We start from the raw sequence: 13,099 nt of genomic DNA, 5'->3' as shown, positions 1-13,099 counted from the left end.
GCCACCCAAATGTAAGCAATGGCCAGACTCTCAGCCCACTACAAGCTGATAATAGCCTTTTTGCAACCAGAGAGCTCTATTGACTGGTAGGCAAGACCTATAAATTAGTAAATCCTTATAATAGGAACTCTTAATCTCCAACCAGGAGGATGGGAGGTACTAAACTCAAGATATTGCTCCAACATCCCCTCAAACATCATGACCCTCACATTATTACTACCTGCTATTGATACACAAACTATTAGTCACATTTTGATGCACTTTCCAAATCAGGGGTGAACAAAAGTGGCTCTGATATAGATGGGTAAAGATTTCCATTTTTTTGGCATGATAGGCATTTGAAAAATAGTGGCACCTTCAGCTAGCTATAAAAATTTGTAAGACTTTAATTAATAAATGATGGATTTATGATCTTGTTTTAGGGAGAATAGAAAACATGTATCTCAAAATCACTATTAATTGATTACCATCTTGGATTTCTAAACATATTGAAAACACATACCTTCCCTGGATTATTTTAAGTGGCTTGTTGTTTTTTTTTTTTTTTTTTAAATATATTTTTATTGCAGGAATCAGTACAACAATACAGTAACGACCAGCATCATATTATAGCCAACTTTTACAAGATATAGCCCACCGACCCCATTCCCTAGCATTGCTATACAGCCAAGCAGCCCATATCCCTGGGGTTGGGCGGCGAATGTAGCTGGGGTCAGTAGGATGCGGGAGCTGGTCCGGATAACACACTGTCCGTCCTCTGCTTTTCTAAACAAACCCCAACCCCCAAAAAGATACCCCCCCCCTCAAACTTCCAGTCATTGTGAAACTCCCCCCTCCCCCCCCCCCCACCATCAGCGCCAGGGAGCTTATCACTTTAGGATCCACTGCTTGACCCACGGGGAAGGTAATAGTGCTGTTAATGCTAGTGTCTAACGGGACTCGGGCCTAGTTGCTTCTTCGCTTTCGGAGTCGCTGGGGGCACGATAATCCCTGAGGGCCTGCACCAGCGTTTCCCATTCTAACGCGGCCTCCTGCGCCTTCTCATTGCTTTGCCTCCAAGCCAACTGATATCGCAGCGCGCTCTCACCCGCCGCCCATTTCAAAAGTTCACCGTGCCATCTGCTGCCCGCAGGACCAGCACGTGCCTTCCAGTTCCTGGTCACCTCTCGCTTAGCAAGTAGGAGCCCCAGGTCGATAAATTTACTGGTGATTTTATTCCGGGGGGTATGGGGGAACCAGTGCAATAGCCCTACCGCCGCATCGAACGATAAGTGCCTCCCCGTCACCTCTTCCAAAGTCGCCGCCACCTCCTGCCAGTAGGACGTCAATCCTGGACAGGCCCATAGCATGTGTAGGAGGTCCGCCTCCTGAGCCGGGCACCTAGGGCATTCCGCCGAAGCCGTGGCAAAATAACGCCTGATCTTAACCGGGGTCAGGTACGCCCTATGGAGAACATAATAGTGGACCAGTTGGAAACGGGCGCTACGTGTACCCTTCCATGCTCGCCTCACCAGCTGGGACCAGGTCGTCTCCGGGATCTCCCTACCGATGTCCTCTTCCCAGCGGGACTTCAGTGTGGCGAGAGGGACCAACCCCTCGGTAATCAGCCTGCCGTAAAGGCAAGTGACCGCCTTCACTGTGCCCGCCGACATCATTACATACTGGCACACCTGGGACAATTGAGGTTCCTCTAGTCCGTTTTGCCAGTGCGCCTGGATCACTCGCACAATGGCCGAGTGCAGCAAAAAGTCGCCCCGGGGGATCCCAAAGCGGTCAATGAGATCCTGAAAGGACAGGAGCACTCCGTCCTCATACAGGTCCCCGACGAGCTGTAAACCCGAATCCTCCCAGTCCGCCAGTCGCGACCAGTCTCCTCCGTGGGGGAGGGCCGTCAGCATCCCCAATGGAATTTCAGGTGCATATGGGGTCCGCAGGTGACCTCTGTTATGAGCCCGATTCCAACAGAGTCGGATAGTCCGCTCCTCCATCGACAGGTCCCGAAGGACCAAACGCTGTCGCAGCGCGATAAAGGAGAGGACGTGCCTGGCCATACCCGTCCCTCTACCGTCTTCCGGGCCTCTGAACTCCCTGGCTATCTCCTGGGTGTATGTCTGGAGCTGCGCCGCTAGGTAATACTTCTCGAAGTCCGGCACAGCGAGCCCCCCCTCGTCCTTCGGCCTCATCAGGGTATTGAGGGTCACCCGCCGCCGGCCCGTGCCCCAAAGGAACCCGACCACCATAGAACGCAAGCGGCGAAACGTAGCCGGCGGGACCCAGATCGGCAAAGTCCGAAAGTAATACAATAATCGGGGGAGCGCCACCATTTTGAGCAGGGCGATGCGTCCTGCCACGGAGAGCGGCAGCGTGGCCCAAAAGTCCATGCTGCCTCGGAGTGCTCGTATGCAACGGGCAATGTTTCCGTCTAGGAGGTCGGGCTGGTCGTGGTACACAAATACCCCAAGGTATTTAAAGCAGTCGGGTTCCCATCTGATCTCCTTACTTAGCGCCGGAGTGGGGACACCCCTACGCATCGGGAAGAGGCAGGTCTTAGACCAGTTCACTTGTAGGCCTGAGACGTCTCCGAACTCCGTAAGCGCTAATTCCGCTCCCCGTAATGCGTCGACCGGATCCTCCAGGAAGAGCAACAGGTCGTCCGCATAGAGCGAGACGTAATGCGGGCCCGCCGCTGTCCATAAGCCCGTATAGTGGGCTCCCGAGCGAAGATGCATCGCTAGTGGCTCCACCGCTAGTGCAAAAAGAAGCGGGGATAAGGAGCACCCTTGCCGCGTGCCACGCTCCACCGGATATCGCGATGAAATCAAAGGGCCCGATCTAACCCTGGCTGAAGCGGAAGCGTAGAGAACTGCTGTCCATTTGATAAATCCCTCCCCGAGGCCGAATTTCCGCAATACCGCGCTTAAGTAGTCCCACTCCAGGCTATCAAAAGCCTTCTCCAGGTCCACCGACAAAACTACCGGGGACGGGGCATCCACGAATGGTTCCCCAAGCAAGCGAAACAACCTTCGGATGTTCATGGTCGTATTTCGCCGTGGGATGAAACCGGCTTGGTCCTCGTGTACTAGGGAGCTCATATGTCCTAACAGCCTCGAGGCCAAGATGCTGCTCAATATTTTGTAGTCCACCGTCAGCATTGAGAGGGGACGGTAGGACCCCGGGTCAGACGAGTCTCGGCCTGGCTTGAGGAGAGGAACCACCAACGCCTCACACATCGAGCCGGGGAGGCGACCCAGCCTCTTCGCCTCCCTGTAGACCACCAGTAAACGAGGGGCCAGGAGGTCAGCATAAGCTGCATAGAACTCCACCGGCAGGCCATCTAGGCCCGGGGTCTTGTTCCTCGCCATCCGTTTGATGGCCCCGCGGATCTCCCCCAAGCCGATGTCAGATCCCAGGGTGTCTGCCACTTCTTGTTCCACTGTGCGGAGTTCCAACGGGCTAAGATAGTTATCAAGCCGGTCTGGGTCACGCGCGGAGCGACTGCGGTATAAACATTCGTAATAATGCCGGAAGCAATTAAGAATCTCCGGTTGGGTGCACACCTCGGTCCCATCCGCCCTACGCATCCTAGTCGTCGTTTGGGACTGGCGCGTAGGGTTGGCCAACCACGCCAGTAACGCGCTCGATCTGTCGCCCTCCGCTATAGATCGGACCGTGTAGGCCTTATAATCGAAACAGCGGAGCCGTTCGACCTCCACCGCCACCTTCTCCCTCGCCTCTACCGTTTGTGTTTGCAATTCCGGGTGTCCGGGTCGGCTAATTTCGAGCTCGCGGAGCGTTCGGTCCGCTGCGTCTAGATCAGCCAGGATAACACGCCGCATGCCCACCTTCTTAGAGATACAGTACCCCCTCACCACCACCTTGAAAGCGTCCCATTCGAACGCCCTAGTACTCGCGGAGCCGCCGTTGGATGCAAAATAATCCGTGATTCTCTCCCCTAGGTCTGCCTTGAAGACACTGTCCTCGAGGATCTCGGGGCGCATCTTCCAGGTGGGTACCGCCGGCGTCCCAGGGAACCAGCGAATGTCCAGCAGGAGGGGGTTATGGTCCGAGATGGTCCGCGATAAATACTCCGATCGGACCGCTGCCGAGACTAATTCGGACGAACCAAGAAAGCCATCCAGTCTGACATGCAGCTCATGAAGGCTCGAAAAGTACGAATAATCTCTAGACGCGGGGTGATGCGCCCTCCAGATGTCCGTCAAACCCCAGCGGGTCTGCCAATCTTGACGGCCCTTAGCCGTCCGCCGGACCGGGGAATCGGGGAGCGGGGGATGCGAGCGGTCTATGTCTACATCTACCACGGAGTTAAAGTCTCCCCCCAGCAGGAGGGGACCGGCGAAAAAGTGAGCCAACGAGCCCGATAACCTGGAAAGGAAGGCAGTCTGGTTCACATTAGGGGCATACACACAGCAAACATTCAAGTCCCTCCCTCCCAGCGTGCCTGATATGGCCACGAAACGCCCCTCTGGGTCCAACACTGTCCTCGTGACCTGGAAGGGGACTCCTGCCCTGATCCATATTAGCGCCCCCCTGGCATAAGCAGAGTACGCCGTGGAAAAGACCTGCCCTCGCCACCTACGTTGAAGCGCCGCCCCTTCCGCCTTGTTCAGATGCGTTTCCTGCAGCAGCGCCATTTGCACTCCCCTACGCACTAAATAAGCGTGGACCCTGTGACGCCTGGACATAGTGTGAAGCCCCCTCACATTCCAAGTAATACATTTCAAGTTAGCAACATCAGCCATTGTCCCAGAGTGTTCTTGCACAGTCTCCCCGTCCGGGTCCCCACAAAAAAAAGACATCAATCCTCCCAGCGCTGACGGCGGCCATTTTCCCCAACCAGAACCAAACCCCCCAAAAACCAACAAAACCCCCTCCCAACCACCCCAGAACAGGACCCAAACTGCACCATCTAGATCCCATCCAAACTTCTACGGAGAACAACCCCAAAAACCCCACTAGTCCTACGGTCGCCACCGTAGGAAGGCCTTATGGGCCAGTTGCGGGCTGAGCGGAGGCAGTGGGCCCTCGTCGCCCAGGCCACCAGGACTATAATAAGCCCCCCCCTGTGTCAAAATCTTTCGGGGCAAGAGCAGAAGCCTCCCAACCCTCCCTCTCCCATTGTCAGCAATAAAGAACGGCAGCCGCCTCCCCCCTGCCGGGCCCCCACCCAAAACAAGGCAACCTATCCCATTACCCTTGTCCGTCCAAAAGGTCCTCCACCGATTTCGGTGTGATCACCGGTGTGTGGGTACTGTCTGCCACTGAGTCTTCCGAGTCCGATGGTGCCCCCTGAGCACCCGGGTTTTCTGCCTCCTCTTCGATGTCTTCGCCCCTTGCTCCCGACAGTTCCGACAGAACTTCCAACACTCCCCTCCGCTCAGATGATGTCTCCGCTGTCGAGGGCCCTCCCGTGCGGCCGCGGCGGTTCCTGACCCTTTTAGAGCGCCTCCTTTGTTCCGGCTCCTCCGCCTGATGGGTCGAGGCGTTATAACCATCCTTCCCCGTTCGGTACAGTTCGAGCCAGTCACAGACCTCCTCCGGGGTGTCGAAGAACTGGGTTTTGTCGTCGACAATGACTCGGAGCCTCGCGGGAAATAGGAGTGAATATTGGATGCCCTCACTCCTGAGTTCACGCTTAACCGCCAGGAAGGAGAACCGCTTGCGCTGCGTCTCGTAGGTATAGTCAGGGAAGATATTCACCTGACTGTTTGCAACCTGGAACGGGCCATTGTGTCTGGCGGCATTTAGGATCAGGTCTCTGTCCCGGAAATGGAGCAACCGCGCCACCACCGGCCTCGGGGCTCGTCCCAGCTGTGGGGGCCGCGCTGGAACTCTGTGGGCCCGTTCTAGAGTGTAAAAGGAGGACAGGCCCTCCGGGACCACCGTGTCTCGGAGCCAGGTCTCCAAGTAGCGCACCATATCGCCTTCCTCGATCTTTTCCGGCAGGCCCACTACCCGAATGTTATTCCTCCTGTTTCGGCCTTCCGCATCCTCCGCCCTCCGTTCGAGGGTCTCGATTCGGGACATGGCATCCTTTATCGTCGCAGCCAGGGTTCTCTGCGCCGGTTCGATAGTCTTCACCGTGCTCTCCACCTCCTTGACCCGGTCTGAGAGTTTACCATGGTCTGCCCTAAGGAGGCCCAGGCCAGTCGCCACCTGGGCAATGTCCTGTTGTAGAGCCGACCGAGTTGCCTCTATGGCTTCCAGTACACGGTCGAATTGTTGCTGGAGTGGTGCGCCACCAGGTCGTTTAGGATCTCCATGCTCTTCCTTGTCCTGGGCCTCAGAGTCCGAGGTGGCCTGGCTGGATCCCTTGGCTCCTTTAGGTTTCCCCATGCTGCCAGGGGCTCTCCGCAAAGGTCCCGGAGTAGGCGTCTCCGTGTGCAAGTGTCCAGCACGACTTTCCCGGGATTTCGCCCTCAAGTCCGGAATGGGCGATCTCCTTCTCCAGAGCCTGTGGAGACTCCGCCGTTTCGGCTCACGCCACCGCCACGGCGTCCGAGGGCACCGATAAGGGGGCGGAGACACCCGTCTCCGAGTCGGGCAGGCCCGTTCACCCACTATAGCTCCGGGGCAAGGGCCACCAACTCCCCCGGTTGTCCTGTGGCGCCCGAGTGTCGCGCCATCCATGTAGTCGGGGTGGCCAGGAACTCGCAGCTAGTTGCGGAGTCGCGGTGCAGACCACCGCCTGGACCTGAGGGCACCCGTGCCCGGCGCCCTCTAACGCTTGGGCACCCGCCCGGTCGTCCAATCGAGTATGGTCCCGCTGTGGAGGGTCCGAACCAGCCAATGTCTAATGTCTAAAACCACTGAGGCTGGTGAAGCCGGGTGCCGGGCGACATCCGCGAGACCTCCTCAACTCCGTAGGTTCGTTCAAGGGGACAAAGGGGTCCGGGCGCCATATTGGGTCGCACTCCGCCACTCCGCAAACTTCGGCATTTCTTCAAAGCCACCTCCGTCCAAACTCCACCAGGGCCCTCAGCAGGGTGTCGTCGCCTCGCTCAACCGAATTCGGGGTCTGGGGTGCCCCTCAGCCTCCGATGTTCAGGATAATTTCGGGCTTAGTCCCGGAGCCGAGCTCTCAGGCGACCATCGCCATCGGCGCCCAAGCCACGCCCCTTTAAGTGGCTTCTTGTTATGCGGTAATTCCCTCTCAAAGCACCACAAGGTCATATATGTGTGGAAAATAACAAAGTCTTTATCCTGAGCATATCCAATAAAGTTCAAGAGTCCGTAAATATATAGTTGTTGAAACTTTTTCATTTAATTACAAGTGTCCAAATCCTTGTTTCTGCAAAGTTATATCCAATAATACATCATTACACTTCAGTGGGTACAGTCGCAGCCAGATGAAAATGTATATGTGTGGAATCTGTGTCTAATAGAAATCCATATCATAGCACTAGAAAATTCTGCAGTACAATTTTATGGAAAGAAGACCTCAAAAGAACATGGCATTCTCCTTGTCAAAAGCTATATTGACAAACAATGCAACAAAATTGAGATTAATGACTGTCTCAATTCGCAAATCAATCGCAGAAGAAGAACATGAATAAACACTTGTTAGACCTGGCATCCATGGCGTGTTTTCCCCTTTCAATTTTTGCCTTCAGGCCTCCTGTTGTTGCTGACTTCATTTTTGATAGTAGTAAGACTCTGTGAACTTTACCAATGCTAACCCATGCTAAAGTGTTTGTACTCTTTTCCTAAAGCATGGCAACATTTTCTTATACCCTATTGGCATATTTAATGTGTTTATAAGTCCCTAGTAGATTGGCACTACATATGCCCAGGGCGTGTAAATTAAATGTTAGTAGTGAGCCTGCAGCACTGATTGTGCCACCCACATAACTAGACCTATAAACATGTCTCAGGCCTGCCATTGCAAGGCCTGTGTGTACAGTTTAAGCTGCCATTTAAACCTGGCAAAATAAACCTTCTGTCAGGCCCAAACATTCCTTTTTAATACATATGTCACCCCTAGGATAGGCCCTGGACAGCCCAGCAGACAGACTGCAAATGTTAAATGCCCTGGTAATAAAAAACTCTTACATTTGTTTTTCACTACTGCAAGGCCTATCTCTCCCATAGGATAACATTGCAGTTGCCTTATTACATTTAATCATGTAATTTCCAAATGGTAAGAGATAACTGATTCTTGTTTGGTGTCACTGAAAGTTGGCATATTCTTGCCATCGTCATTTGGTGCATGCAGCTTTTCTCTGATCACATGAATTGGTGTAGTTAGCAGTTGGGGTCTGTGTATTCCTCCTAGACAGCCACAGTCAATGATAATTTAGGTGTGACTGGATGGGCCATCACTGGCAGAATGGGAGTGAGGAGCTGGGCCCAGCCTCACTTACACCTGAATAGGCTGTGTCCAGTCTCCCAACAAGGGGCTGTATACCCTCCAGGAGTGAGTCTGGCACCAGGGTCAGGAAAGCAGGGCATCTTTGCACTTCAGAGGCATGTCTCCAGAATATTCACCCCACTTCAAAGGCACCATTGTGTATAAAAGAAGGACTTCAGATACCACCACTTCAGCACACTTCGAGATCTGTGGGTTCTCTGCCAGGAAGAAAGACTGCTGTGTTGCTACAAGGGCTGCCACTCTGCTGAACTGCTACTCTGAAGAAGCAACTGCGCTTATGTGTTGTACTGCTGCCTGCTACCCTCTTGCCTGGGGAGGAAGAACTGGAGCTGCAACTTATCTTGAAACCAGGAACCCAGATTGACTTAAAGGGCTGGTCTGCAGGCTTCCTGATTGGAGCCTCAGGGACATAAAAGGCTCCCCAACAGCTCCTAGACCTGTTTTCACTGAGTTCCTGACCCCCAAGTGGTGCCTCTCAGGTCCTGGACCTTTGATGTGCCTTGGAAGCGCTTTATATTAAGATGGTGGGCTCTTTGCAGCCACAAATGGGCCTGTTTGCACCGGAACCGCTCCACTTGCACCAAAAATCAGCATGAGCTGCCGCCAGCTGTCTTTTTGCAAAGCAGCATCGACAGCCCCTGGGGGAGTGCCAATATAAATCTCCAGCCCACCTGTCCGTGATGCCAGGCCTGGTCTTCACACCACGCTGACTGCCTCCCACAGCTCTCTCCTTGCCCCTCCAACCCTTTCCAATGCGAACGGAAGTCTTGGCACAAAGGCTTGAGAAGATAAAACTGCAGCGGGACTAATGTGGGAAGGCATCCAACCCGTGCTATGTCACAGTCGTTCTGAAGTTTTACTTTCACCCAGTACTGTATTACCAGATAGCCACGGTTGGCGCTTTATGTTTTTAGACACTATATTGCAGTTTTTTCTTCTTATTGGATTTTTGTTGTTTTACTTATTCAATTTTGTTCTATTTTTATAACCTGGTGTGGGATTTTTTTCATGTGGTATTTTCATTATCTTACTGGTTGAATTGTTGCACAACTACTTTACACATTGACTCTAAATTAAGTCTGACTGTTCTGTGCCAAGCTACCAGAGGGTTGAGCACAGATTAATTTAGGGGTTGCTTGTGCCTTACCCTGACTAGAATTGTGGTTGCCACTTGACCAGGACAAACACCCCAGTCAACCATAACCAGATTTCTAACAACACTCATCTGTGGCAAGGCTTTTAGGAAATCCTCGCCTTTGTACTTCAAAATATAAGACCTGTCCCAATAAAATGTTTCTATGTGAGGGCTTGAGGTTTTGAGAAAAAAGTTACATCTAAAAACTTAAAATGAAACCAGTATTCCTATTTGTAATTATGGCAAAATGAGAAGTACATTGTTGTACATGCTGGACAGTTACATAGAAAATGAAGCAATGCTCATGACTAAATGTGGTTTTAGTGAAATTGTTGTGCAGTCCTGAATCAGTAAACAAACATGCATGCAGTGTTATTACCCTATAAAATGGTTGCTTCTAATCTTTATAGTACGTAGTACAAGCCTCAGATCCAGCGGGCGACAGCACAAGGGTGTCCTGTAATATACTGTTAAATAGATGATCTTAATAATTCTAACGTGGTGTTTTGCACTTGTATGTGCTAAGGCAACAAGGGCCAGAATGTAGGTCCCAAGCACAGGAGGCCACAGCTTTTGATTGCAATTTTATGATTTGCAGAACAGAGAGAGTTTTTTTCAGAGTCAGATGACAAGGATCTCTGTGGCTGATACTGGATATCCTGAATTTGTCAGCAATGTAACCTAAATTCTTTATATGAGCTTAAAATAGACACAACGATATGTAATATATAGTGTAAAACACAGTGTAGACAGAATAGGCCAGTTTCACTAAAGTAAACTCACACTTCTGTGTATGTTTACTACTGTTCGGTATTCACAAAGGTAAACCTAGACCAAAAGTCTAACTTTACTACTTTTCAGTATTCACAAAGGTAATGTACTACTAGCAAAGTAAGACTTTTGGTCTAAGTTTACCTTTGTGAATACCGAAAAGTAGTAAAGTTAAACTTTTGGTCTAAGTTTGCATTTGTGAATACCGCAAAAATAGTAAACTTACACAAAAGTGTAAATTTAATTTTGGGAATCGGGACCTGTGTATGTAAAATGTGTGTACTATGTACAGAATAAGCTGTATCTACTGTTGTGCCACATTATACCCACTATAGTTGAGTCATCTTTTGAGTCATATGTTTTGGCAGGTCTTGTTGCAGTCTTCCACTGGCCCACTGCTCTAATACTACAACATCTTTAAATACAATGCAGTACTAGGTATAACATGTGCTAGATTACAGGTTTTCGTCTATCTTACACCCCTTGCCCCCCCCCCTCTTAAAGAAAGCACCCTTTCCCTAGACTGAACCCAACTCAAATGGTTCCGTATGTTTTTGGTGGGAAAATAATTAAGATATTAATCTCATCAATATTTTGGGGGTTCTGGTTCTAATATTTATTTGGATTATCTCGGACCATTTTGTTTCCAGGTAATAAAAGGTCACATTTACTCATCCTATACATTCAGGGGCATAATGTCACTCAATGACAGCATAGCCCCATGCACAGTAATGTTGGGTCGAAGCAGCTTCAGACCTTAGGATGCCTCAGCTGTATTGTTGCTATGCTTATCCTGCACAGTAGTCAAACAGCTCATGAAGTCTCACCGCTGTCCCCTGGATCAGTAAAACAGGCATTAAACTCATGCGACTGTTCCCACTGAGCAGCTGCTCCCACAGTAAAGACAGTGAATGGCCAACGCCTTGTCTTGCCTAAGAATCCTTCTTCTTCCTTTAACCTTCTCTGTTGCCAGTAATTTTATTCTCTGCTTGGAGTGCCTTTGAGGTGCTCTTCCTGTACCTCCTACAGGGACCTCCAGCAGAGATTCACAAAGACGCAACATGGGGCCTTAAGTGAGCCCTGCCAACATGCATTGAGTTTCTCGCCATGAAGGCTTGATAGGATGTCATATGGGGGATGGGACATATAAGCATCTGTTGTGCATGCAGTGGTATCAGGTCGGTCCTTATCCGCAACCAACAAAATGTGCAGATTTCAGAGCCTAGAGGGGGTGGATTTCCACAAAGAAATGGGCAGACAAGGTATGAGCAGAAGCAAATCATAAACCAAATCCCACTGGATAGATTAATGCATGAATGACTATATTTAATCACTGCTAAAGGGTGTCACTAGTTTATTTCTCTACCAGGCACTCCCTCAAAAGGTCACTAATGTAACCCAGTGCATAGGAGACTCCATAGATCTGTGCTTATAGCAGATCAAGTAGGTGTCTACTGATACAACATGCCCATGTACCGATCATTACCTCAGGTCCCAGACAATGCAATAACATGTTCTAGTGCAAGGGACATCTTTATCAATGGAGTGTCCCATTAACAGCTTCTTCTATTGGGTCATCGAGCCTGATGGGAAAATGGGTCCACAAAGGAAAATATCAGTATAGTGTAGGTGCGGTCATGTGAAGGTGGTCTAGTTTTGTCTAGAAGAGAGGGTGTCGTTTATTGGTGAAGGATGTCTATGGAAGGAGATGAGTGTAGAGGAGAAATGTATTCTATGCAAGCGGGTTGGATGAGAAAAGGTGTGGCCAAGTTCAAGAGCTGACGTATAGTTGCGTGCATGCTTTCTAGTTTGAAGATGTAGTCAACTACATTAGAGTTAGGGTCCACTGGAAGGAATGAAGGGCCATATGTATCAAGCAAATTCGCATTCGCAAAGGCCGAAATTCGCAAAATTTCGGCCTTTGCGAATGTGAATTTGCTAAATGGTATGTATGAAGAAAAATCTGATGCAAAACAAGGAATTGCAAAATTTGCGATTCCTTATTTTGCAATTGCATTCTTTAAATGCAATGTATGAAGAAAAAAAATGCAAATTGTCCGTAAGGAATCGCAAATTACCACCAACTTCAAGTTGGTGGTAAGTTGCAAATTCCTTGAAAAATGCACATTTTTGCATTTTTCAAAGTGCCATGTGATGCACATACATGCCCTTAGGGCATGTTTGTGCGTCACATGTGCACCCATGTTTATTTCAGGGGTGCAACAGGGTGTCCTTTGGACACCCCTCCACCCTTGAAATTATTCTCACTTTGCGATTCTCAAATTGCGAATCGCAAATTGAGAATAACTTCCCAGTCATTCCTATGGGCCTCGTGGCCCATAGAAATGAATGGGAAAGTATTCCTTAATTGCGATTCACAATTTGCTTATCGCAATTCAGGAATACTAAGAATTCACAAAAAAAATGCGAATTTGTACATACATACCAATTTGCGATTCTGAAATAGCGATTTCTAAAAAAATCGCTATTTAAGAATCGCAAATCAGCTTGATGATACATATGGCCCTAAGACTTTTGGACATCATGTGTTGCAGGGGATGAGTATGTTCTATTGGATAGAAAATAGTACAATGCCAGGAGCGGGCCTTATGGAATGATTGTTGTCCACTAAAAGAAGTGTGGTCTAAGGAAGAAGGTTGTGGTCCAAGGGAAAGTGTTGTGTCTTCTCGATGGGTGTTGATCTAGTGGAGAGCGTGGTCTGGTCTACAGAGCATGGTGCAGTGTTGGAATGGTGGTTGCATCAGAAGATAGTGGTGTAGTGTAGGGACTGTGGTCAAGTGGAG

This window comes from Lissotriton vulgaris, chromosome 2_1, assembly GCF_964263255.1.
Source record: "Lissotriton vulgaris chromosome 2_1, aLisVul1.2, whole genome shotgun sequence".
Lineage (NCBI taxonomy): Eukaryota > Metazoa > Chordata > Amphibia > Caudata > Salamandridae > Lissotriton > Lissotriton vulgaris.
This window is presented reverse-complemented; position numbering follows the sequence as displayed.